The sequence below is a fragment of the Triticum dicoccoides genome, chromosome 2A (assembly GCF_002162155.2).
Source record: "Triticum dicoccoides isolate Atlit2015 ecotype Zavitan chromosome 2A, WEW_v2.0, whole genome shotgun sequence".
Classification (NCBI taxonomy): domain Eukaryota; kingdom Viridiplantae; phylum Streptophyta; class Magnoliopsida; order Poales; family Poaceae; genus Triticum; species Triticum dicoccoides.
Genome location: NC_041382.1, coordinates 516299756 through 516327237, shown reverse-complemented (window position 1 = coordinate 516327237; position 27482 = coordinate 516299756).

Genomic DNA, 27482 nt, shown 5'->3' with positions numbered 1-27482 from the left:
ATCAAAATTTTGAAACTCTTTAAACAAAGATTCAATTTCACAAGCACCCTTAAAAGCAACAAATTCTTCTATTCGTTCCACATCATAGTAATCATATATACCATTAGCATAACAAGCTAAGGTCTCATTATCATTAAATTTGTATGAAAAGGGAAGGTGTGGAGCCTTCATCCTAGAGCAACAAGTATAATCATATCTCAAGCATAGTTGCCGAGCATACCAATGCAACATATAAATTTAATCCCATAATAGTTTCCCTTTTTGAGTCAAGCGATAATCCCTAAAGTATTCAAGTTGATCCAACATGTCTCCCATTATATAATTGAATGGGGTTTTCTCAGGATTATTAAAGGAGTGCATAATATCTTTCACATAATGAGCATCGAGGGTTTTAGGAGGTTCCCCATCTCCATGAGTAGCAAGTAAACCTATTTTTTTTTGGTATTTCGTGTTCCATATCCATAACTAAAGATAGAGAACAACTTAGAACAGAAAATAAAAATTACTTAATGATAAAGCAAACAAGCACACACGAGAATATTCACCACATGCTATAACTCCCCGGCAACGGCGCCAAAAAAGGTCTTGATAACCCACAAGTATAGGGGATCAATTGTAGCCTCTTTCGATAAGTAAGAGTGTCGAACCCAACGAGGAGCTAAAGGTAGAACAAATATTCCCTCAAGTTCTATCGACCACCAATACAACTCTACGCACACTTAACGTTCGCTTTACCTAGAACAAGTATGAAACTAGAAGTACTTTGTAGGTGTAACAGGATAGGTTTGCAATAATATAAAGAGCACGTAAATAAAAACTAGGGCCTGTTTTAGGTAAAGAAGCAATAAAGTTAGTATAACGAGTATGGAAAAGTGGTGGTAGGAGTTGCGAATTTGTCCCTAAGCAATTGACTACGTTACTAGACCGATATCAAGTTTTATGTGGGAGAGGCCACTGCTAGCATGTCATCCCTGATTTGGAATTCTATGCACCTATGATTGGAACTACTAGCAAGCATCCTGAACTACTAACGTTCATTAAGGTAAAACCCAACCATAGCATTAAGATATATTGGTCCCCCTTCAATCCCGTATGCATCAATTTCTATGCTAGGTTGAAGCTTCTATCACTCTTGCCCTCCAATACATAGTCCTGTCAACATACAACTAACCCTATGGTGTGATCCACACACGCGATCATATGATGGGCACCAAAGGACAGCAACATAACCACAAGGAAATTAAACCAATCATAGTAATTCACCAATTACCGATAGGACAACGAAAATCTACTCAGACATCATAGGATGGCAACACATCATTGGATAATAATATGAAGCATAAAGCACCATGTTCAAGTAAAGGGTACAACGGGCTGCGGGAGAGTGGACCGCTTTAGATAGATGGGGGAAGGTGATGAAGACGTTGGTGAAGATGACAGAGGTGTTGGTGTAGATCACCGTCACACGATGATGGCCCAGGCGACGTTCTGGCGCCACCGGGAGAGAGGGAGAGAGGGCCCCCCTTCTTCTTCTTCTTCTTCTTCTTCCTTGACCTTCTCCCAAGATGGGAGAAGGGTTTCCCCTCTGGTCCATGGTTTCCATGGCAGAGGAGGGGCGAGAGCCCCTCCGAGATTGGATCTGTCTCTCTCTGTTTCTACGTTTCAGATTCTAGCCTTTCACCGTTTCTTATATTCCCGGAGATCCGTAACTCCGATTGGGCTGAAATTTTAACAAGATTTCTATCTGGATATTGGCTTTCTTGCGGCGAAAGAAGGGCACGAACTGCCTTACGGGGTGGACACAAGGGCCCAGGGCGCACCTGACCCCCTGGGGCATGCCCTCCTGCCTCGTGGCCCCCTCGGGCATCGTCTCACGTTGATTCTTCTTCTCAAAAATATTCTATGAAGATCTTTCTCGATCAAATCGCAATGACAACATACATCATTCCCTTTGTCATCGGTATGTTATTTGCCCAAGATTTGATCGTCGGTATCTTCATACCTAGTTCAATCTTGTTACCGGCAAGTCTCTTTACTCGTTCCATAATGCATCGTCCCGCAACCAACTAGTCACATTGCTTGCAAGGCTTATCATGATGTGCATTACCGAGAGGGCCCACAAATACCTCTCCGATACTCAGAGTGACAAATCCTAATCTCGATCTATGCAAACCCAACAAACACCTTCGGAGATACCTGTAGAGCATCTTTATAATCACCCAGTTGCGTTGTGACGTTTGATAGCACACAAGGTATTCATCCGGTATTCGGGATTTGCATAATCTCATACTCAAAGGAATATGCATGAGTCATGAAGAAAGCAAGAGCAAGAAAACTTAACGATGATTATGCTAAGCTAACGGATGGGTCTTGTCCATCACATCATTATCCTAATGATGTGATCCCCTTCATCAAATGACAACACATTTCTATGGTCAGGAAACTTAACTAGCTTTGATTAACGAGCTAGTCAAGTAGAGGCATACTTGGGACACTTGTTTTGTCTATGTATTCACACATGTATCAAGTTTCCGATTAATACAATTCTAGCATGAATAATAAACATTTATCATGATATAAGGAAATATAAATAACAACTTTATTATTGCCTCTAGGGCACATTTCCTTCAGTCTCCCACTTGCACTAGAGTCAATAATCTAGATTACATTGTAATGATTCTAACACCCATGTAGTCTTGGTGTTGATCATGTTTTCCTCATGGAAGAGGCTTAGTCAACGGGTTTGCAACATTCAGATCCGTGTGTATTTTGCAAATCTCTATGTGTCCCTCCTTGGCTTGATCACAGATGGAGTTGAAGCGTCTCTTGATGTGTTTTGTTCTCTTGTGAAATCTGGATTTCTTCACTAAGGCAATTGCTCTAGTATTATCACAAAAGATTTTCATTGGACCCGATGCACTAGGTATTACACCTAGATCGGATATGAACTCCTTCATTTGTTGCTTCCGAAGCAGCTATGTACTCCGCTTCACACGTAGATCCTGCCACGATTCTTTGCCTAGAACTACACCAACTGACGGCTCCACCATTCAATATAAATACATATCCGATTTGCGACTTAGAGTCATTCAGAGCAGTGTCAAAGCTCACATCTCCATAACCATTTACGACGAGCTCTTTGTCACCTCCATAAACGAGAAACGTATCCTTAGTCCTTTTCAGGTATTTCAGGATGTTCTTGATTGTTGTGCAGTGGTCCACTCCTGGATTACTTTGGTACCTCCCTGCTAGACTTATAGCAAGGCACACATCATGTCTGGTACATAGCATTTCATACATGATAGAACATATGGTTGAGGCATAGGGGATGACTTTCATTTTCTCTCTATCTTCTGCAGTGGTCGGGCATTGAGTCTGACTCAATTTAACACCTTGTAACACATGCAAGAACCCTTTCTTTGACTGATACATTTTGAACATCTTCAAAACTTTATCAAGGTATGTCCTTTGTGGAAGTCCAATTAAGCGTCTTGATCTATCTCTATAGATCTTGATGCCCAATATATAAGCAGCATCACCGAGGTCTTTCATTGAAAAATTCTTATTCAAGTATACTTTTATGCTATCCAGAAATTCTATATCATTTCCAATCAATAATATGTCGAACACATATAATATTAGAAATGCTATAGAGCTCCCACTCACTTTTTGTAAATACATGCTTCTCCGAAAGTCTGGATAAAACCATATGCTTTTATCACACTATCAAAGCGTATATTCCAACTCCGCGATGCTTGCACCAGTCCATAAATGGATCGCTGGAGCTTGCACACTTTGTTAGCACCTTTAGGATTGACAAAACCTCCTGGTTGCATCATATACAACTCTTCTTTAAGAAATCCATTAAGGAATGCAGTTTTGACGTCCATTTGCCAGATTTCATAATCATAAAATGCGGTAATTGCTAACATGATTCGGACAGACTTAAGCATCGCTACGGTGAGAAGGTCTCATCGTAGTCAACTCCTTGAACTTGTCGAAAACCTTTCGCAACAAGTCGAGCTTTGTAGACAGTAACATTACCATCAACGTCAGTCTTCTTCTGGAATATCCATGTATTCTTTATGGCCTGCCGATCATCGGGCAAGTCAACCAAAGCCCACACTTTATTCTCATACATGGATCCCATCTCAGATTTCATGGCTTCAAGCCATTTCACGAACTGGGCTCATCATCTCGTCCTCATAGTTCGTAGGTTTGTCATGGTCTAGTATCATGACTTCTAGAACAAGATTACCATACCACTCAGGTGCGTAATGTACTCTGGTTGACCTACGAGGTTTGGGAGTAACTTGATCTGAAGTTTCATTATCATCATCATTAGCTTCCTCACTAATTGGTGTAGGCATCACGGGAACAGTTTTCTGTGATGAACTACTTTCCAATTTAGGAGAAGGTACAATTACCTCATCAAGTTCTACTTTCCTCACTTCTTTCGAGAGAAACTCCTTCTCTAGAAAGGATCCATTCTTAGTAACAAATATTTTGCTTCCGGATCACTGATAGAAGGTGTAACCAATTGGTTCTTTTGGGTATCCTATGAAGACGCACTTCTCCGATTTGGGTTCGAGCTTATCAGGCTGAAGCTTTTTCACATAAGCATCGCAACCCCAAACTTTGAGAAACGACAACTTAGGTTTCTTGCCAAACCACAGTTCATACAGTGTCGTCTCAACGGATTTAGATGGTGCCCTATTTAACGTGAATACAACTGTCTATAATGCATAACCCCAAAACAATAGAGGTAAATCGGTAAGAGACATCATAGATTGCACCATATCTAATAAATTACGGTTACGACGTTCGGACACACCATTACACTGTGGTTTTCCAGGTGGCATGAGTTGCAAAACTATTCCACATTATTTTATATGAAGACCAAACTCGTAACTCAAATATTCGCCTCTGCGCTCAGATCATAGAAACTTTATTTTCTTGTTAAGATGATTTTCCACTTCACTCTGAAATTCTTTGAACTTCTCAAATGTTTCAGACTTGCGTTTCATCAAGTAGATATACCCATATCTACTCAAATCATCTGTGAAGGTCAGAAAATAATGATACCCGCCACGAGTCTCAACACTCATTGGACCACATACATCGGTATGTATTATTTCCAATAAGTCAGTTGTTCCCTCCATTGTTCCGGAGAACAGAGTCTTAGTCATCTTGCCCATAAGGTATGGTTCGCAAGCATCAAATGATTCATAATCAAGTGATTCCAAAAGCCCATCTGCATGGAGTTTCTTCATGCGCTTTACACCAATATGACCTAAACGGCAGTACCACAAATATGTTGCACTACCATTATCAACTTTGCATCTTTTGGCATCAATATTATGAATATGTGTATTACCACGATCGAGATTCAACAAAAATAGACCACTCATCAAGGGTGCATGACCATAAAAAATATTACTCATATAAATAGAACAACCATTATTCTCTTGATTTGAATGAATAACCGTCTCGCATCAAACAAGATCTAGATATAATGTTCATGCTCAACACTGGCACCAAATAACAATTATTCAGGTCTAAAACTAATCCCAAACGTAGATGTAGAGGTAGCGTGCTGACGGCGATCATACCGACCTTGCAACCATTTCCGACGCGCATCGTCACCTTGTCCTTAGCCAATCTTCGTTTAATCTGTAGCCCCTGTTTCAAGTTGCAAATATGAGCAACACAACTGGTATCAAATACCCAAGCGCTACTACGAGCATAGTAAGGTACACATCAATAACATGTATTTCAAATATACCTTTGTTCACTTTGCCATCCTTCTTATCCGCCAAATACTTGGGGCAGTTCTACTTCAAGTGACCAGTCCCTTTGCAGTAGAAGCACTCAGTACCAGGCTTAGGTCCAGACTTGGGCTTCTTCCCAGGAGCAGCAACTTGCTTGCTATTCTTCTTGAAGTTCCCCTTCTTTCCTTTGCCCTTTTTCTTGAAACTAGTGGTCTTGTTAACCATCAACACTTAATGCTCCTTCTTGATTTCTACCTCTGCAGCCTTGAGCATTGCGAAGAGCTCAGAAATCGTCTTGTTCATCCCTTGCATATTATAGTTCGTCATGAAGCCTTTATAGCCTGGTGGTAGTGATTGAAGAACTCTGTCAATGACACTATCATCTGGAAGATTAACTCCCAGTTGAGTCAAGTGGTTATGGTACCCAGACATTCTGAGTATGTGTTCACTGACAGAACTGTTCTCCTCCGTCTTGCAGCTATAGAACTTGTTGGAGACTTCATATCTCTCAACTCGGGCATTTGCTTGAAATATTAACTTGAGTTCCTGAAACATCTCATATGCTCCATGACGTTCAAAACGTCTTAGAAGTCCTTATCCTAAGTCGTAAAGCATGGCACACTGAACTATTGAGTAGTCATCAGATTTAGCTTGCAAGACGTTCACAACGTCAACAGTTGCTCATGCAGCAGACCTTGGACCTAGTGGTGCATCAAGGACGTAATTCTCTGTGCAGCAATGAGGATAATCCGCAAGTTACGGACCCAGTCCGTGTAGTTGCTACCATCATCTTTCAACTTAGCTTTCTCTAGGAACGCATTAAAATTCAAGGGAATGCTAGCACGGGGCATTGATCTACAACATAGATATGCAAAAACTATCAGGGCTAAGTTCATGACAAATTTAAGTTCAATTAATCATATTACCTAAGAACTCCCACTTAGATAGACATCCCTCAAGCCATCTAAATGATCACGTGATCCATATCAACTAAACCATGTCCGATCATAACATGAGATGGAGTAGTTTTCAATGGTGAATATTTCTATGTTAATCATATCTACTATATGATTAATGTTCGACCTTTCAGTTTCAGTGTTCCGAGGCCATGTCTGTACATGCTAGGCTCATCAAGTTTAACTCGAGTATTCCGCACGTGCAGAACTGTCTTGCACCCATTGTATGTGAACGTAGAGCTTATCACACTCGATAATCACATGGTGCCTCGGCACGACAAACTGTCGCAACGGTGCATACTCAGGGAGAATACTTATACCTTGAAATTTTAGTGAGGGATCATCTTATAATGCTACCGCTGTACTAAGCAAAATAAGATGCATAAAAGATAAACATCACATGCAATCAAAATATGTGACATTATATGGCCATCATCATCATGTGCCTTTGATCTCCATCTCCAAAACACCGTCATGATCTCCATCTTCACTGGCTTGACACCTTGATCTCCATCGTAGCGTCGTTGTCATCTCGCCAACTATTGCCTCTAAAACTATCACTAATGCATAGTGATAAAGTAAAGCAATTACATGGCGATTGTATTTCATACAATAAAGCGACAACCATTAGGCTCCTGCCAGTTGCCGACAACTTTTACAAAACATGATCATCTCATACAACAGCGTATATCACATCATGTCTTGGCCATATCACATCACAACATGCCCTGCAAAAACAAGTTAGACGTCCTCTACTTTATTGTTACAAGTTTTATGTGGCTGCTACGGGCTTCTTGTAAGAATCGTTCTTATCTATGCATTAAAAACACAACGATGATTCGTCAAGTTTGCTGTTTTAACCTTCAACAAGGACCGGTCGTAGTCAAATTCGATTCAACTAAAGTTGGAGAAACAGACACCCACCAGCCACTTTATGCAAAACAAGTTGCATGTCTGTCGGTGGAACCGGTCTCATGAATCTGGTCATGTAAGGTTGGTCTGGGCTGCTTCATCCAACAATACCGCTGAATCAAAATAAGACGTTGGTGGTAAGCAGTATGACAATGATTACCCACAACTCTTTGTGTTCTACTTGTGCATATCATCTACGCATAGACCTGGCTCTGATACCACTGTGGGGGAATGTAGCATGCAATTTCAAAAAAAATCCTATGATCACGCAAGATCTATCTAGGAGATGCATTGCAATGAGAGGGGAGAGTGTGTCCACGTACCCTCGTAGACCGAAAGCGGAAGTGTTAGCTTAACGCGGTTGATGTAGTCGAATGTCTTCTCGATTCAACTGATCAAGCACCGAACGTATGGCACCTTCAAGTTCTGCACATGTTCAGCTCGATGACGTCCCTCGAACTCTTGATCCAGCAAAGTGTCGAGGGAGAGTTTCGTTAACACGACGGCGTGGTGACGGTATTGGTGATGTGATCCGCGCAGGGCTTCACCTAAGCACTATGACAATATGACCGGAGGAGTAGACGGTGGAGGAGGGCACCACACACGGCTAAGAAACAATTGATGTGCTTAGAGGTGCCCCACCGCCCCCGTATATAAAGGAGGGAGAGGGGAGGAGGCTGGCCTAGGGCGCGCCAAGTGGGGACCAATCCCACTTGGACTCCTAGTCCTATTCTCCCCCTTTCCTTTTATCGGAGGGGGAAAGGGGGAGGGAGAGGGGGAGGGAGAAGGAAAGGGGGCCGAACCACCTCCCCTTGTCCAATTCGGACTCCCCATGGGGGGGGGGGCACCTCCTTGTGGGCTGCCCTGCCTCTCCCCTATGGCCCATTACTTCCCCCGGGGGGTTCCGGTAACCCCCCGGTACTCCGATAAATTCACAAAATGCTCTAGAACCATTCCGGTGTCCGAATACTATCATCCAATATATCAATCTTTACCTCTGGACCATTTTCAGACTCCTCGTCATGTCTGTGGTCTCATCCAGAACTCTGAACAATCTTCGGTCACCAAAACACATAACTCATAATACAAATCGTCATCGAACGTTAAGTGTGCGGACCCTACAGGTTCAAGAACTATGTAGACATGACCGAGACACATCTCCTGTCAATAACCATCAGTGGAACCTAGATTCTCATATTGGTTCCTACATATTCTACGAAGATCTTTATCGGTCAAACCGCAATGACAACATACGTCATTCCCTTTGTCCTCGGTATGTTACTTGCCCGAGATTTGATCATTGGTATATTCATACCTAGTTCAATCTCATTACCGGCAAGTCTCTTTACTCGTTCCGTAGTGCACCATCCTGCAACTAACTTATTAGTCTCATTGCTTGCAAGGCTTATCATGATGTGCATTACCGAGAGGGCCCAGAGATACCTCTTCGACACTCGGAGTGACAAATCCTAATCTCAATCTATGCCAACCCAACAAACACCTTTGGAGATACCTGTAGAGCATCTTTATAATCACCCAGGTATGTTGTGACGTTTGATAGCACACAAGGTGTTGGGGATATTACTACTGGGCGTAAACCGGCCTATCTGGGCCGGGTTAACTTCATCAGTAGTTAAGTATGTTAAAGCCCATGAAGGTAGATAAGGGCTCAAGACCCAAAATCGGTTGAGATCCTGTAGCCGTAAACCGACGTCAATATGTAACTTGTATTGTAAGTTAGGAATAAGTAGAGACCAAACCGGACACATCTATGAGCCGGTGTTGGGACTCTGTAAACCGACGGGCGTCACCCATGTATATAAGGGGACGACCCGGCGGCGGTTCAAGAACAACAGACAACAACTCGAGACATAGGCGAAGCTTGTTTGCTACCTAGTCATCGAAACACCCATCAATTCCATCACAACTAGACGTAGGCTTTTACCTTCATCGAAGGGGCCGAACTAGTATAAACTCTCTTGCGTCCTTGTGTCCGCTTTAACCCCTTCAAGCTAACCCGTCGCGATGGCTCCACGACTAAGTCCTTTCTCTAGGACATCTGCCGTGACAAAACCACGATAGTTGGCGCCCACCGTGGGGCTATCGCACGATGGTTTCCGGTTCTTGGAGGGCCGCTTTGAAGGACTCGAGGGCTACACTGTAGGCCGGATGACTAAGAGTCGTCGCGGCAAGCTCTACATCGACGACGCAGGCTGGGGCCCCGAGGCCGGCTCAATTGAGTACGGGTACCGAGTCCCCTTTGGTAGCATTCACGTTTTCATTGGCAAGATCGGTGAACCGGGCCCTGAGCCGGACATCTGCACCGACCTCGTCGAGACGGCTCAGCGTGCGCAATCCGCCCGGGTTAAACCGGCCATGAAGCGTGCCTTCGTGGGAGTGATCCATGGAGGAAGTTATAAGGACGGATCAGAGTTTCGCGGGGCGACTGTCGTTTGTTCTGGTGACGAATCTTCGACCGGAGAAACCGAATCTCTTTATCAGCTACAAGATGGTCGGATTGAGAGCTGTTCCGATGGCGACAGTATTCCGGACCCCTCTGATCTGCCTAACCGGGTTGGAATATTCATGACAGGAACACAAGCATCGTTTCATTCTTCGACAGCCGCGGCAACGATCTCCGGTTCAGCAGCGGCGACGGCTGCCGGGGCAGGAGGCCCTGTGCGCCCGCCGGCTCAGGTTCTATCAGAACTATTTGATGCGTTGGCTGTGCTTATGGCGGAAGTTAATCCGCTAGATCAGGACGTTCACAACACGGAGATTGCAAAGGTAAAGGAACAAATCACCCAGGCCAAGATGGATCTAGCGGCTGAGGACACCAGGATGTCCGCAGAGCGGGCCGCTTTAGACGCATAGGCCTACAGGCTTATGTTGGACCAGAGTGCGTCACATGAAGTCATGAGGAGGAAGCACCGATCCCGCTTACCTCCGGTTTTCGAGGCCAGAGACCTTTTCAACACTCCAGGACCAAGAGCCGGCAATCCGCTGGAGGGGAACCGGGCAGAAGCCCCTGGGACCGGTGCACCGGTTCAGCCTCGTCAGATGGACCCGCCTCGTCAAAACACTGTTATACCTCAGGATGCTTTAACACCTCCGGGTCACTACTCCAACCCAATGGACAATCTTGTTGCGACTGCTGCACGGCTGGAGGCCATTCCAATTGAAGGTGACTCGCCACAGGAAGTAGAGACGCGACGGGTCAAGGAACTTCTAAGGACAGCTTTGGCCCAACAGGAAGCGTACTCGTACAGCCGCGACCGGATCCACTCGACCCCCCGTCCAAGTCGGAGCTATAGCAAACATATGGATGAACCAGTAGTGTCGAGTAATGAACGACGTGGAGCACCCCGTGGCAACAACCCGACGGGTGGTGCTGATGACGCTCAGGAAGTGGTGAACCGGGCCCGAGCGCGCAGGGAGGCCGAGTTAGCCGCACATCATCAGGCTCGGCAGCTCACGCCGGTTCGTCCAACCATCTTGATCAAACCTGGTGTCACTTCTAGTTCTTTGGGGGTGCCTTGCCTTATCCCCGCTTTACGCAACGTGCGCCTGCCCAAGGATTTCAAAGGCCCGCGCAAGGTACCAAATTACACAACGGATCAACCTCCAGAGACATGGGTGGAGAGCTATGAGATGGCCATGGAGATGCTTGATGTGGATGACACGGCGTGTGCGAAATACTTCACCATGATGCTTGAAGGAACGGCCGTACTTGGTTAAAAAGCTTGCCAGCTAACTCTATCAGTTCATGGGACCAATTACGAGCTTGGTTTATCAGCAATTTCAAGGATACCTGTAAACAGCCTATGTCGATAGTGGACTTAGCTGCATGCGTCCAGGAGGAAGGAGAATCAATGACTCATTGGGTGCGCCGGGTTTCACAAGTGTTGCACTCCTCAGACCGCATCAACGCTGACACCACAGTATTAACCCTAGAAGGCAACTGCCGGTTTGGGCCCCTAAAGTTGAAATTGGGACGGATGAAGCGTCATTGCACCAACATGGGGACCCTCATGGCCGCTTTGGTGAAATATGCTGATTCTGATAGTACCAAGGATCCCGAATCTGATGATGACAAGATAGGGAAAGGGAAGAAGAACAGCAGCTCCAAAGGTCAGCAGCATCACTGGGTAGGCAATGGCGGAGGAGGCAAGCATAAAGCGGATGGTCACATGGATTTTGTGGCTAATACCAACGCACAGGACAATGGCCAGCGACGCAAGGGTAGGCCAAAAAATCGTAGTGGAGCACCCAACCCTAACCCAAACCGCCTAAACTATCTGCTAAGCCAGCCCTGTCCAAGACATGGGACGAAGGAGGAGCCAGCAAACCACCTTTGGAAGGATTGCTTTATTATGCAGGAGTTCAAGAATTCTAATAATTTCCGGTATGATCATGGATCTGGCGGTGGCTCAGGGTCCGGGCCGGGTTACGGTGGAGGAAGTTCCGGTTTAGGATTTAATGGTAATCCGGGCGGACATAATGGTTAAAATAGTCAGAACAACCAGGGTGGTTACAACCAACAGTAGCAACAGTCAGGTTACTAGAGCAACCCAAAGCAGTTGAGTAGTGGGCAGTACCATGTCTTTACCACTAGCTTGGACAAGCGAGACCGGAAGGTTCAGAGGCGGGCAGTCAACTCTGTTGAACCGGCCATACCCCGTTATCTACGTTAGTCTGAACAACCAATCATATGGAGCAGAGAGGATCACCCACCCCAGGTCGATAATCCGGGTCAGTTGGCTCTGGTGGTGGCGCCTCAGGTGGGAGGTTATAAGTTCTCCAAGGTGCTCATGGATGGAGGGAGCAGCATTAACATCCTGTACTATGAGACCTTCTGTCGCATGGGACTAATAGATAAGAATCTCAAACCGTCTAATACAGTATTCCACGGTGTAGTGCCTGGCAGATCAGGATATCCCGTTGGTAAGATAGCTCTCGAAGTGGCCTTTGGGGATGATCATGATTCCAGGTTGGAGACATTGACGTTTGAAGTGGTGAAAATCCAAAGTCCATATCATGCCCTATTTGGGCGACCGACATACGCCAAGTTTATGGCTCGGCCCTGTTATGTGTATTTGCAGCTCAAGATGCCGGGTCACAAGGGGACAATAACGGTTCACGGAAGCCGCAAAATCGCTTTGGAATGCGAGGAAGGAGATGCGGCTTATGCAGAGTCGGTTTGTGCCACCGAGGAGTTGAATTACTATAAAGACAATGTTGATCCGGCGGACATGACTCCGTTGAAGAAGCCAACTACGGAGCATGATCCGGCCCTGAAGTTCAAATCAGCAGCAGAAACTAAGCTTGTTGACTTTGTACCTGGCGATTCATCCAAGCAGTTCAGCATCAGTGCCAACTTGGATCCAAAATAGGAAAGCGCGCTCATCGAGTTCATCCGTGAGAATCGGGACATTTTTGCATGGAAGCCCTCCGACATGCCAGGTGTACCGAGGCAACTCGCTGAGCACACACTTAATGTGGATCCTAAATATAAACCGGTGAAACAGTTCCTCCGCCGGTTTAACGAAAAAAGATGCAAGGCGATTGGAGAAGAGGTAGCCAGGCTGTTAGCAGCTGGCTTTATTGTTGAAGTTTTTCACCCCGAGTGGCTTGCCAATCCGGTGCTGGTCCTCAAGAAAAATGGCACCTGGCGCATGTGTGTGGATTACACATATCTTAATAAAGCTTGTCCAGCAGATCCTTTTGCCCTCCCCCGTATTGATCAAATTATTGATGCCACGGCGGGTTGTGAGCGTTTAAGTTTTTTGGATGCGTATTCTGGCTATCATCGGATCAAAATGGCAGTTAAGGACCAGGAGAAGACAACATTTATAACTCCCTTTGGAGCCTTCTGCTATGTGTCTATGCCCTTCGGGCTCAAGAGTGCCCAGGCAACTTACCAACGGTGTGTACAAAATTGTCTTCACAAGCAGATTGGCTGTAATGTACATGCTTACGTGGATGATATCATGGTTAAATCCAGGGAGAAGGAGACTCTGATTGATGATTTGAAGGAAACCTTTGATAACCTGAGAACATACAAGATGATGCTTAATCCGGACAAGTGTGTCTTTGGTGTACCGGCGGGCAAGCTATTGGGTTTTCTAGTGTCCAACAGGGGAATTGAGGCTAATCCGGAGAAGATCACGGCTATCACCTCCCTGGCTAAACCGAAGTGTATCAACGATGTTCAACGCCTGGCAGGTCGGGATTGCTGCGCTAAGCTGGTTTATCAGTCGCCTGGGTGAGAAGGCAATCCCTTTGTATCAGATGTTGAAAAAGACGGATCAATTTATCTGGAGTTCTGCCGCTGATGAAGCATTTGAGGACTTAAAGCGGCAATTGGCCAATCCGCCTGTGCTCGCCGCTCCCGTTGACAAGGAGCCATTACTGCTATATGTTGCTGCTAATGTTCGGGCGGTCAGCGTAGCTATTGTGGTGGAGCGAAAAGAGGTAGGTAAGGAGCATCCGGTTCAACGTCCGGTCTATTATATCAGCGAGGTGCTCATTGAGTCCAAGCAAAGGTATCCGCATTGGCAGAAGCTGGTGTATGGAGTTTTTATGGCAAACCGGAAGCTTAAACAATATTTCCAAGGGCACTCAATTACGGTAGTCAGTTCTGCTCCTTTGGGAGATATCATCCAGAACCGGGAAGCAACTGGCCGGATTGCAAAGTGGGCCATAGAGCTGGGGCCGTACGGTTTGAAGTATGTGCCTCGGACAGCGGTTAAGTCTCAAGCACTTGTTGATTTCATCAATGATTGGACGGAAATGCAAGCACCTAAAGAAAAGCCGGATCATACGTATTGGACCATCCATTTTGACAGATCCAAGCAGTTGGAAGGCTCGGGGGCTGGAGTCGTATTAACTTCCCCATGAGGTGATAAGTTTTGTTATGTTCTCTGTTTAATGTTCCCTTGTACTAACAATGCAGCTGAGTATGAAGCCTTGCTCCATGGTCTTCGGATGGCTAAGGAGATGAATCTAAGTCGAGTTAAGTGCTTCGGTGACTCGGACCTTGTGGCTCAGCAAGTGTCTGGCACTTGGGACTCCAAGGACCCACTCATGGCAGCGTATCATCGTGAGGTGGATATTGTTGCAGGTTATTTCAGAGGCTATCAGGTGGACCACATGGACCGGTGGAAAAATGAAGCGGCGGATGCTTTAAGCCGGCTGGGCTCTGAGCGCAAACCGGTCCCGCCCAATGTTTTTCTGGATGTGTTGCACAACCCATCGGTGAAGATCCCTGGTGAAGAGGATTTGGCTATTCCTGATCCGGAGGCTCAATTGGTGGCAGTTCTTCATGTTATTCCGGATTGGACGCTTCCGTACCTGGCGTACAAGAACCGGGGCGAGTTGCCAGAGGATGAGATTCTGGCCCGGCAGATAATCCGGCGATCCAAGTCCATGGCTATCATCAATGGCGAGTTGCATCATTGCAGTGTATCAGGAGCTTTTCAAGGTTGCGCGTCTCCTGAAGAAGGCCGTGAAATTTTGCGTGAGATCCACGAAGGAGATTGTGGTCACCACGCCGGTTCAAAGTCTCTGGTGGCTAAAGCGTTTCGCCATGGCTTCTATTGGTTAACTGCTCATGCTGATGCGGAGGATCTGGTCAGACGATGTGATGGTTGCCAAAGGTTTTCAAGACGTGCTCATGTACCGGCTCAAGAATTGAGAATGATTCCAATTACTTGGCCGTTTGCGACTTGGGGGCTGGATATGGTTGGGCCTTTCAAAAGGTCCAAAGATAAGAAGACCCACCTCCTGGTGGCGGTTGACAAGTTTACAAAGTGGGTGGAGGCAGAACCTGTTAGCAAGTGTGATGTGGCCACGGCGGTTCAGTTCATCAAAAAGGTGATTTTCCGGTTTGGCTTTCCGCACAGTATTATCACAGATAATGGTACCAATTTGTCCAAAGGTGCTATGAAGGAGTTCTGCGAACGGGAGCACATCCGGCTCGACGTTTCATCAGTGGCACATCCACAGTCCAATGGTCAAGCAGAAAGAGCTAATCAAGAGATCTTGAGGGGCATCAAGCCCCGGCTCATGGTTCCTTTGCAGAGAACGCCGGGTTGTTGGGTAGAAGAATTACCATCTGTGTTATGGAGCATCAATACAACACCCAACAGATCAACAGGATACACACCGTTCTTCATGGTTTATGGAGCGGAGGCGGTTCTCCCCAGTGATATCCGTCATGATTCACCTCGTGTCACGGCTTATATTGAAGCGGACAACAAGATAGCACGACAAGATGCTTTGGATCGGTTGGATGAAGAGCGTGACATCGCAGCCGCCCAATCGGCGATTTACCAGCAGGATCTTCGTCGTTATCACAGTCGCCGGGTCAGAACCAGAGCCTTTCAGGAAGGAGATTTGGTGCTTCGGCTCATCCAAGATCAGACTGATATGCATAAGCTATCCCCACCTTGGGAGGGGCCTTTCGTGGTCAGCAAGAATCTGCACAACGGGTCGTACTATCTGATCGATATTCGAGAGCATAAGTACTCACGTGCATCAGAGGAGGAGACTAACAGGCCGTGGAATATAGCTCATCTTCGGCCTTACTATACCTGAGCCATTGGCTATACTTATGTACATATTACGACAATGTATATATTATGATTAAATATAATAAACCGGAACCTCAGCTAAAGCGGGGTATCTGTTCTTTTACATCATGTGAGGTTACACGGAGTTGCTCTAAAGCGGCCTCCGGTTTACCCCTTGAGTTCGCTTTGCTAAAAGCATCGTGTTATATCACTTGGAGGATTGGTCGTGTCCGAACCAATACCATGCCTCTTGATAGGCGAGAGCCACCAGATCACTTGGAGACTTGGTCATGTCTAAACCAGTCATGCCTCTTGATCGGCCTAAGGCCACAGAATCACTTGGGGGCTTGGTCGAACCCGAACCATGACCACACCATTTGGTCGGCATAAATGCCACAGAATCACTTGGGGACCTGGCTGACTAGAACCATAGTTACACCTAACGGGAGCTTGGTCGTGTTTGGCCATGGTAACGCCATTTGATCAGCTTAAATAAATCTTTTTTGGCAAACGTTTTTGTCGTTGCTTTTGCTTCACACTTTTCTTTGAAGGGTTTTTTTGCTTTTCATTGTGTTTTTTAAACCGACAACATTTTTTAACCAATCAATTGACGGAACACAGTTCACGTCAATCCGGAGACTATTTGTCCGGTTTGATCCTTGTTGTTAACATCCTCTTATGGAGTAACATGGTGTTTATTATAACCCAGCACCAGCATCATATATATATACAGGAGCTGTTATTTCCTCCAACAGTGTGGGTTTGCAAAACTCCGCTTCAAGGTTGGCCAAGCCAACTTCACACTCAACGATGGCAGGTATTATGTATCTCAAAAATTTGATCATATACTTAAAATTTTGTTTTGGATGTTTTGATTTCATATATACAGACATCATATTCCGCCTGACGGTACAACCGTGGTGGCACTTGACGAATTTCTTATTTCAGAAAGTGTTTTGGACAGTTCATTACCACAGGAAGAACAAGTTATGCACGAAGGCATATCAACATCAAAGGTATCAGCTAGCCTATTAGAAGGCAACATGGTGCCCATAATAACGTAGTTGTTTTTCACAAAGGAGAGGCAGTTTTAAAACCGGCTTCCGGTTTAAGCTTGGCCACTAGCCTGGCCTGATGGTTGTGGGTCATCCTGCGCCGCTTCAGCTTCCGTTTCTCTACCCAGTGGCTGGAAATCCACAGTTGTCCAGTCGATTCCCATTAATGCTTGAAAAACAGCTTCATCATGGATCAGCAATGACGGGTCAATATCGGGAGCGTAAGTATGCTTACGGATTGGAGGGATCAAATTTTCCGATTCATGGATTGGTGCAGCTATTCGCTTGTTCTGACTATCATATTGGGCTTGATAATGAGACAAGTCTGCTTCCTCAGCCAGTTGACAAGCTAGCGGATGTACCTCCCGGTTTATTGCTCGCAAATCCGCTTCACCAAATTCTGACCCGTCTTCCTTCAAGCTGGGATAGCCCTGAGCCGCTTCAATAGGATCAAAATCCGGCACCTAGGCTTTTGCCTGGATTAAGGCATTGATTGCACCGGTTCAAGCAACAGATTTCTTCAGCTCTTCAACCCGGGCAGGAAGCACTGACAGTTTCATCAGAGTATCTTGAATCAAAGTGGGCGCCGATTTGTTATGAGACGCGGTACAGATGATCCGCTGGGCACCAGTATACAATTGTTCAACCAATGTATAGGCGGCTTTCAATTTCTTCCGCACATCTGACCCCAAGTGACCAATGCGTGTCCCTGAAATACCATAAAGGGTTAATAAACCGGCGACTCTGTAAGAAGGCAGAGCCAATTCAGAAGGCAAGCTGGCTTACCAAAGATAGTAGTGGTCATGGCATGAACGTGCCGCTTTATGCTGGTCAGTTCATCCGTCATTTGTTTTAGTGCAGCCTCGGCATCCTCTGCTCGTTTGATCAAAGCGGACTTTTCAGTGGCCCAATCCGCCCGTTTCTTCTTGAAGTTCTCCTTAAGTTGTTCCATGGCGCTTAAAGCACTGGCCAATTCCTCTTTTTCTTTGGAGGTTTCAGCCTGTTGGGTTTTCAGGTTTTCTTGAAGATCGATGACTTGGTTTTCTTTCGTCTTCAGCTCCGCCTGCAGGCATACAGATATATGTTTCAACAAATCGGTAGAAGGATTCAAGTACCAACCACATAACAAGTTATGCGCTTAGCACTTGGGGGCTAATGCATATTCGATCTTCATCTTTCAATTGTTTACAAAGTCCCAAGATCAATACAAGCATTCAACTTGGCACTTGGGGGCTAATGGCTATTTGATCATATATATTCTGATGCGGCAGTTTCAATTACTTCAAGTACTGGTTTAACTATGCTAAGTTGAACCGGCCCTTGGGGGCTACATCAGCAAATTTCAAAGCATCAAGATTTATATTATTAAGTCCCGGTTTGAAAGAATATTTCAAACCGGCCCTTGGGGGCTAGGAGAGTCAGCAAGAATGGAAGCATACAAGCAGGAAGGAGCATATGGAAGTTACCTCATATTTATCTTTCATCATATTAACCAGACCGGCTTCGTACTCACGGCTGGTATACAGCCGGTTCAGATAGCCGGAATGGATATCTTGGGCGTTCAGAGCAGGGTAAGTCGTCAGATCAGCGTTCCACTTGCCTTTGCCAAAACCAGCAATTTCTTCCTTGGCAGAATGTTTGGATAAAGCGACATGATTGCTTGGCTCAGTATGGCTAGTGCCAGTAATGACAACCTCATCATCCTGGGTACCGCCGGTTTGCACTAGAGCTGTTGGCTTGTCAGTAGGTTTTGTTGGACCGGTGGAGCTTTCAATCCGGATGGAACCTGTGGGCTGATGGATAGGACCTGAGGTATTAGTAGGTCTCTCTTCAGCAATAAGATCATCATCTGGTTGCGGTGGATCATTGGGAATATCCTCAGGAATAGCCGCTTCAAGATTGGGTGTCTTGCCTGGTTCAAGAATGACGTCTTCTTCAGCCTCTTTGTCCAGGCAGGCCTTCTTGCTTGGCCTAGGTTTGGCCCTGAGAAGAATAACAAAATTAAATACAATATATGTTCTAAGGCAATGTACTGCAAACATCACAATAAGTATAGCTTACCCAAGCACTGTTTTGAGCGGTGGGAGCTGAGTAGCCGATGACTCGCCAGAAGATGAGTGGGAAGTAACCTGGTAATCGGAGTCAGACGGATTAAGAGGTTGACGAAAGCAGCCCGCTTTAGGACAAGCACTGACAAGCAAATTAGAGACCTCGGAATGGCATTTCTGAACCGGACTGTTCGGTAAACCGGCGGAGGTAACTACCTGGCCGCTGTGCCGGGTGGTGTGGCGAGCTTCGTGTTGTTGGGTCTTCATAAGAAGTTTAGGATCCAAATAAGCAAGAGGATGAGAAAAATTAACTTTCCGGTTTTCCTGACGGATTTTTTGTTAAGGCAAAGTTTCTGAATCGGAAGAGAGAATAATTACCTCTGCAACATCCGCGTGGCTGGCTTCGGCATCATCCTGACAAATATCATCATCAATAAGATGCATGAAAAATAAACCAAGTGAGTCAAGCTCTACCTCAAAGTCCGGATTATCCACCTCATCATCAGGGGCCGTATTAGAAGATGGAGTGGTTCTTTTCCTGTGGGCAGTCTTCTTCACAACTTTAGTCTTTTGCCGGGTTGCTCTTTCCGGTTTGTCTGTTTTTTCTGGTTTCTCCTGCGGTAGTTTTTTGCTCCAAAACGGATCATCGCCCTGATTATGCAGACACTGATATTAAAAACAATGACCAGACATATCAATAACAGATTCAGCAAAGAGAAAAATCAAAGTCTTACAGCTGGCGGTTTATTGGTGGCACATAAGGGAAGTAGGCCAGTTCTAGCGCAGACGTGTTCCGGTTCATTCAGTATCTTATGCACAGCCTCTGTGATTTCTTCACCGGAGAGCTGGAGTTTGGAATGTCGCAGTGGGTCATCAACACTGTCAGTATACTCGCACATCAAACCGGAGCGCTGACTAAGGGGCAGTATGCTCCATGATATCCAACAACGAGCGAGATCAACCCATGTTAAACAGTTGGCCATAAAGGCTCTGAGCTTTGACAGCTGGGGAGCATATTTGCTTCTCTCCTGGGCAGTCAATCTTTGAGGAAAAGGGTGTGTATTGCTGAGCCGCTCCGGACGAAAGCCAGGCAAGGGATTCTCACCAGCAGGGGAGGTGTCTTTGCAGTAGAACCATGTCTGATTCCACTCCTTGGGGTGACTGTGCAGCTTGGTGTGAGGGTATGTGACCTCTTTCCTTTTCTGAATCGCCATGCCACCCAACTCCGTATTAGAGCCATCAGTAAACTCAGTACGGCAATTTAGATGGAAAAGATCTCTGAACAATTCCACTGTGGGCTCCTCTTGAAAGAACACCTCACAGAGCACTTGGAAGTGGCACATATTTGTAACAGAGTTGGGGCCAGTGTCTTGCGGATGGAGTTGGAAATCGGCTAAAACATCCCGGTAAAATTTAGAACTGGGCGGCTTAAAGCCCCGGGCTAAGTGATCTACGAAAACAACAACCTCTCCTTCTCGAGGTGTGGGAGGGCATTCTTTGCCAGGAGCCCTCCAATGGATGGTATCTTTGCTGCCTAAAGCGCCAATCAAGACTAAATCGTCCAGTTGATCCTCTGTGACGTGAGAAGGAACCCAATTGCACTCATATACTTGCTTGGCCATGATGGAATCTACAAGGTAGAAGATCCCGGTTCAAAAATGCATTTGATCAAGGTACGTTGGTATGGGCACTGTTAAACCGGAGACAGAACTATCTGAACCGGAGTTTCATGAAGCAACCAACATCTGGAGGTTCAACAAGGGGACTAATGGTATATACCGGTTTGTCAATTTTTTCTACAAAGTTAAACCGCCTGGTCTAAGCATTGAACAGTCAAGACTGCAGATGAGTAAGTACACAAAAACAGATTTCACAAGATTATACTACAGCTTTGGATCTGGAACATGTTTATAAAGGAGATAATATTAAAGGCCCAAAAGGAGCAGTGCCGAATCAATAAGCGAAGGTACGGATAAGATCTATGGTCTTAATATGCGAAAGTGAAAATGGAGGATAAAAACTACTGCTACACAGAGCGAAGATTCACAGACTCGTCTAAGGATCTATCATATGAACAAGAAGCAAGAGATGAATGCTAGAGAACATGGAAACCCTAGAATAGATCTATGATGAAAAGGATAGAAGACTTACCGGAGCTGAGGAAGAAGCGGAAGGTCGCCGCGGTGCTCTGTACGCTCAGGGTGATGTAGCGGCCAAAGTTGGTGCAGAGGTTGACGGCGGCGGCGGAGCTCCGAAGCTGGGCGACGCGAGGAAGATGAAGCAGAAGGGCACGAAGGGGAAAAAGAAATGACCCTTCGGTCCTATTTATAAAGCAAGGGACATGGGTCAGGCGCGAAAATCAAGGGGCCGCAAGTTTGGAAACAGAGTTGTCGCCTCAATTATCGCAGATCTATTAAACAAGAAGGTATCATGGATAGTTTCTTTATGACAGATGATGTCATGCCGGTTTACAACAATCAGAGAAGATGACATCACGGCGGTTCACCAAACTACAAGAAGATGTTGAAGATGAAGTTTTTGCTAAGGATTGACATGAACCTGTTCAAATCAATCTGGGGCCTAATGTTGGGGATATTACTACTGGGCGTAAACCGGCCTATATGGGCTGGGTTAACTTCATCAGTAGTTAAGTATGTTAAAGCCCATGAAGGTAGATAAGGTCTCAAGACCCATAATCGATTGAGATCCTGTAGCCGTAAACCGGCATCAATATGTAACTTGTATTGTAAGTTAGGAATAAGTAGAGACCAAACCGGACACATCTATGAGCCGGTGTTGGGACTCTGTAAACCGACGGGCGTCACCCATGTATATAAGGGGACGACCCGGCGGCGGTTCAAGAACGACAGACAACAACTCGAGACATAGGCGAAGCTTGTTTGCTCCCTAGTCATCGAAACACCCATCAATTCCATCACAACTTGACGTAGGCTTTTACCTTCATCGAAGGGGCCGAACTAGTATAAACTCTCTTGCGTCCTTGTGTCCACTTTAACCCCTTCAAGCTAACCCGTCGCGATGGCTCCACGACTAAGTCCTTTCTCTAGGACATCTGCCGTGACAAAACCACGACACAAGGTATTCCTCCGGTATTCAGGATTTGCAAAATCTCATAGTCAAAGGAACATGTATAAGTCATGAAGAAAGCAATAGAAATAAAACTTAATGATTATTACGTTAAGCTAACAGATGGGTCTTGTCCATCACATCATTCCCTAATGATGTGATCCCGTTCATCAAATGACAACACATGTCTATGGTCAGGAAACTTAACCATCTTTGATTAACGAGCTAGTCAAGTAGAGGCATACTAGGGACACTTTGTTTTGTCTATGTATTCACACATGTATCAAGTTTCCGATTAATACAATTCTAGCATGAATAATAAACATTTATTATGATATAAGGAAATATAAATAACAACTTTATTATTGCCTCTATGGCATATTTCCTTCATAGCCTTTGCCACACAGTTTCTTCTATGCATCATGTGTGATGCATTCAATAACGCAAATGATAAAATTGTTAATATCATGTGCAATGGCAATGCTATCACAAACGATTTAACGGGGCAAATTGTGTGTGATGTACCTGCAAACAGAAACGTTTTCCTTGGAGCGAGCGTGTGGGATGTATATACGAACGGAAACGTTTAGGGGGGACTGACTGTGTGGGATGTACTTACGACCGGAAACGATTTCACCTGTATAATTGTACTTTTTTGAGCACTATTGTACATATAACCATATTTGAGCGCTCTCTCATCACACACGACCTCATTTTGGCGAGTGTGTGTGCCATGAGGGCATATCCCCGACAGTTTCTGGGTCGTGTGGGAAGGACCCCTCTATCGCCCACACTCACTTGGCGACGGTTCCAAATGCCGTCCCGGAAAGGGGTTAAAAACCATTTGTATAGCACCTCGTTGTACCAGTGCTTGATCGGTCGGAACGAGAAGTTCAACTACATCAAACGCGTTGTCAAACGCTTCTGCTTTTGGTCTATGAGGGTACGTGGACACACTCTCCCCCTCTCGTTGCTATGTCTCGTAGATAGATCTTTCATGAGTGTAGGAACTTTTTTGAAATTGCATGCCACGTTCCCCGACAATCATACCTCTCAACACGGGCATGAGCCTGAAATACCAATGTCAACTCTTGTAACATCTCATATGTTCCATGGCGTTCAAAATGCCTTTGCAGCCCTAATTTTAAGCCGTAAAGCATGGCGCACTAAACTATCAAGTAGTCATCAGAACGTGGCTGCCAGATGTTCACAACATCCATAGACGATGCTAGAGGAGTTGGCACACCGAGAGGTGCATTAAGTACATAAGCCTTCTGTGCAGCAGTGAGGACAGTCCTCGGACTACGACCCTAGTCCACATAATTTCTTACAATATCTTTCGACTTAGTCTTTCTCTAGGAACATATTAAAACAGGGCGCTGCAGTGCGAGCTATTAATCTACAACATAAATTGCAAAGACAACTTGGACTATTGTTCATGATAATGAGTTCGATTAATCATATTACTTAAGAACTCCCACTCAAATCAACATCCCTCTGGTTGTACGAGTGTAACATGATCCAAATTCACCAACCCAAGTCTGATCATCACATGAGATGAGGTGGTTTCAATGGTGAACATCTCCATGTTGATCATATCTACTATATGACTCATGTTTGACCTTTTGGTCTCTTGTGTTCAGATGCCATGTCTGTACACGCTAGGCTCGTCAAGTTTAACCCAAGTGTTCTGCATGTGCAAAACTGGCTTGCACCCGTTGTATGAGAACGTAGAGTCTATCACACCCGATCATCACGTGGTGCTTCAAAACGACGAACTTTTGCAACGGTGCACACTTGGGGAGAACACAATTTTATCTTGAAATTTTAGTGAGGGATCACCTTATAATGCTACCATCGTCCTAAGCAAAATGAGATGCAAAAAAGGATTAACATCACATGCAAATCATAAGTGACATGATATGGCCATCAACTTGTGCTTTTGATCTCCATATCCAAAGCATCGGCATGATCTCCATCGTCACCGGCATGACACCATGATCTCCATCATCGTGTCTCCATCGGGGTTGTCACGCCAACCATGTTTCTACAACTATTGCTACCGCTTAGCGATAAAGTAAAGCATTACATAGCGCTTAATGATTGACACGCATGTCATACAATAATTAAAGACAACCCTATGGCTCCTGTCGATTGCTGTTGAGGGAGTCCTGGATTAGGGGGTTCTTGGATGTCTAGGCTATGTGACATGGGCCGGACTGATGGGCCGTGAAGATATAATGCAGAAAGCCTTCCTGTCGGTGTCAAAACCGGCAGATCTCGGGTAGGGGGTCCCAAACTGTGCGTCTAAGGCGGATGGTAACAGGAGCCAGGGGACACAATGTTTTACCCAAGTTCGGGCCCTCTTGATGGAGGTAAAACCCTACGTCCTGCTTGATTAATATTGATGATATGGGTAGTACAAGAGTAGATCTACCACGAGATCAGAGAGGCTAAACCCTAGAAGCTAGCCTATGATATGATTGTATGTTGTAGTTGTTGTGTCCTACGGACTAAAACCCTCCGGTTTATATAGACACCGAAGAGGGTTAGGGTTATACAAGGTCGGTTACAAAGGAGGAGATATCCATATCCATATTGCCTAGCTTGCCTTCCACGCCAAGTAGAGGCCCATCCGGACACGAGACGAAGTCTTCAATCTTGTATCTTCATAGTCCAATAGTCCGGCCAAAGGATATAATCCAGCTGTCTGGAGACCCCCTAATCCAGGAGTCCCTCAGTAGCCCCTGAACCAGGCTTTCAATGATGATGAGTCCCGCGCGCAGTATTGTCTTCGACATTGCAAGGCGGGTTCCTCCTCCGAATACATCACAGAAGAATTTGAATATAAGGATAGTGTCTGACCCTGCAAAATAAGTTCCACATACCACCATAGAGAGAATAATATTTCCGCAAATCTAATTTGATGACTTGTTTTGGCGACACGAGATTATGCCATGGCCCGGTGATTATTCGAACCGTTTCCTTCAACTAGCCCCGCACATAACGCGAGGTAGTTTTTTGACACGTCTTGTCAAAGCAGAGATCGTGTCCCCTTATCACGGGATTCTCATCAATACGGGCGTGGATAACCCAACCGCGCCATCGATTACGGTGCTTGGGGGATAAGCGAGTTTTACCAGGCTAGTGGGGACACTTAGTTTCGTTCGCCCATATAAAGGGATAAGGATTCACCTTTTCATCTACGCCTTCTTCCTCCTTTGCTCATCCGTTTTCGCACAATCGAGCTCTAGCGCCCAAGTACGCACTTCCCACCTCAACCTTCTCCAACCATGTCCGGAGCGGGAGGCGGGTGGATGGTCTCCTCCGTCATGGAAGGAGACATCAAGAAGCTGAGGAGAGCCGGATACCTGCCCGATGACATCGTGCACCGGCTCCGAGATGAGGGGCAACTCATCCCCACCCCCGGGCCCCATGAGAGGGTAGTGTTCCTTACCCATTTCCTCCGTGGACTGGGATTCCCTCTCCACCCATTCGTCCGGGGGCTCATGTTCTACTACGGCCTGGATTTCCATGATCTGGCCCCGAACTTCATCCTCACATCTCGGCTTTTATCGTCGTGTGCGAGGCCTTCCTCCGCATCAAGCCCCACTTCGGCTTATGGCTGAAGACCTTCAATGTCAAGCCGAAGGTTGTGGGCGGCCGCTAGGCGGAGTGCAGAGGCGCCATGGTGGGCAAGATGCCCAATGTTACATGGCTCGAGGGCTCCTTTGTGGAAACCATAAAGGGGTGGCAATCGGGGTGGTTCTACATCACCGAGCCGCGAGACCCTGCATGGGCAGCGGCCCCCCGAGTTCCGATCTGGCATCCCCACGTGGCTCACCTCCTGGAAAGAGAAGGGCCTGTCCTGGGGTAGTTCGGGAGAGCTGACCGGACTCCAAACATGTATTCAGAACATGGTGAACAAGAAGCTCAAACTCATCAACGTAGTCCAGGTCATGCTCCACCGCCGGATCCTCCCGTGCCAACAACGGGACTTCAACTTGTGGGAGTTCGACCCGGCGCAGCACCGAACTCTGAACATGCTCTTCGACACAACTCACGAAGATGCCTGGAGGGTGTTGTTCAAAAGCGCCGAGGTCCCCCCTCCCATTACTGAGGATCGCGGATTCAACACGAGGCGCCAAGCCAGTGCGATAAGCTGCTTTACCTTTCACATGATACTTATTTTTTATAGATTGACTCCATGCAGGATCTAAACTCCCGTACCTTTGACAGGACTGGCAGGAGACGGCCGGACAGATCGACTGTCTGGCTCCTTTGCCCGAAGGCCCAGCAGACGCTCTTCTGGCGAAGATGTTGACTCCGGCTCCTTATACAATGCCGGAGAAGACCAAGAAGGCCAAGGGAACCCGAAAGAGTTCCCGACACCAGGCGTCGTCGGACTCACCGTCCGATGACTCTGCAGCGCACTCCTCCCCCGAAGACGAGGAGGAAGAAGAAGATGCTCCCCCTCCAGTTGGGGGAGATAATAAAAGGAAGACCGCCCCAACTGGGGGGGGGGGGCGCGAAGGGTCCAAGAAGGGGAGAACTCTCCTTCCGGACTACTCTACCACCACCGACGACGGTGAAGACGAGTGGCTGCCCAGGGCCAAGCCCCTGGGGAAGTCGTAAGTATTCGGATACCAGAGTAAGTCATAGTATTCCTTTGCCGCACTACTTCACCTAACGCCGAAATATGATTATGCAGGCCGCCCCGAGCCTGTACCGATGTATCATCGGACGACTCCCTAGGCTCGTCGGACATGGATAGCGATCCAGTCCCGACCACCACCTCCCCCTATCCTGCGGACGATGCCGAGGTGCTGTCTCACGAAGTACCGGGTCGAGGGGAGACAGTCCCGGAGGCGCCTCAAGGCGGCCTCCCGGACTCCGGGAGCCGAGGGGACAAGGCCCCTGAGAGCTCCAAGTTCGGCCCTCATCCGAACACCGCGCCGAAACCTCCAGTGGTTCCGGGCTCGGGCAGGCGGCCTCCTTCTAAGAGGGGCAAGACGTCTGTGCCGGTGACCTCTGTCCATCCAGAGGCGCCGGACAATCTGCTGGAAGCGCTTCGCAGCGC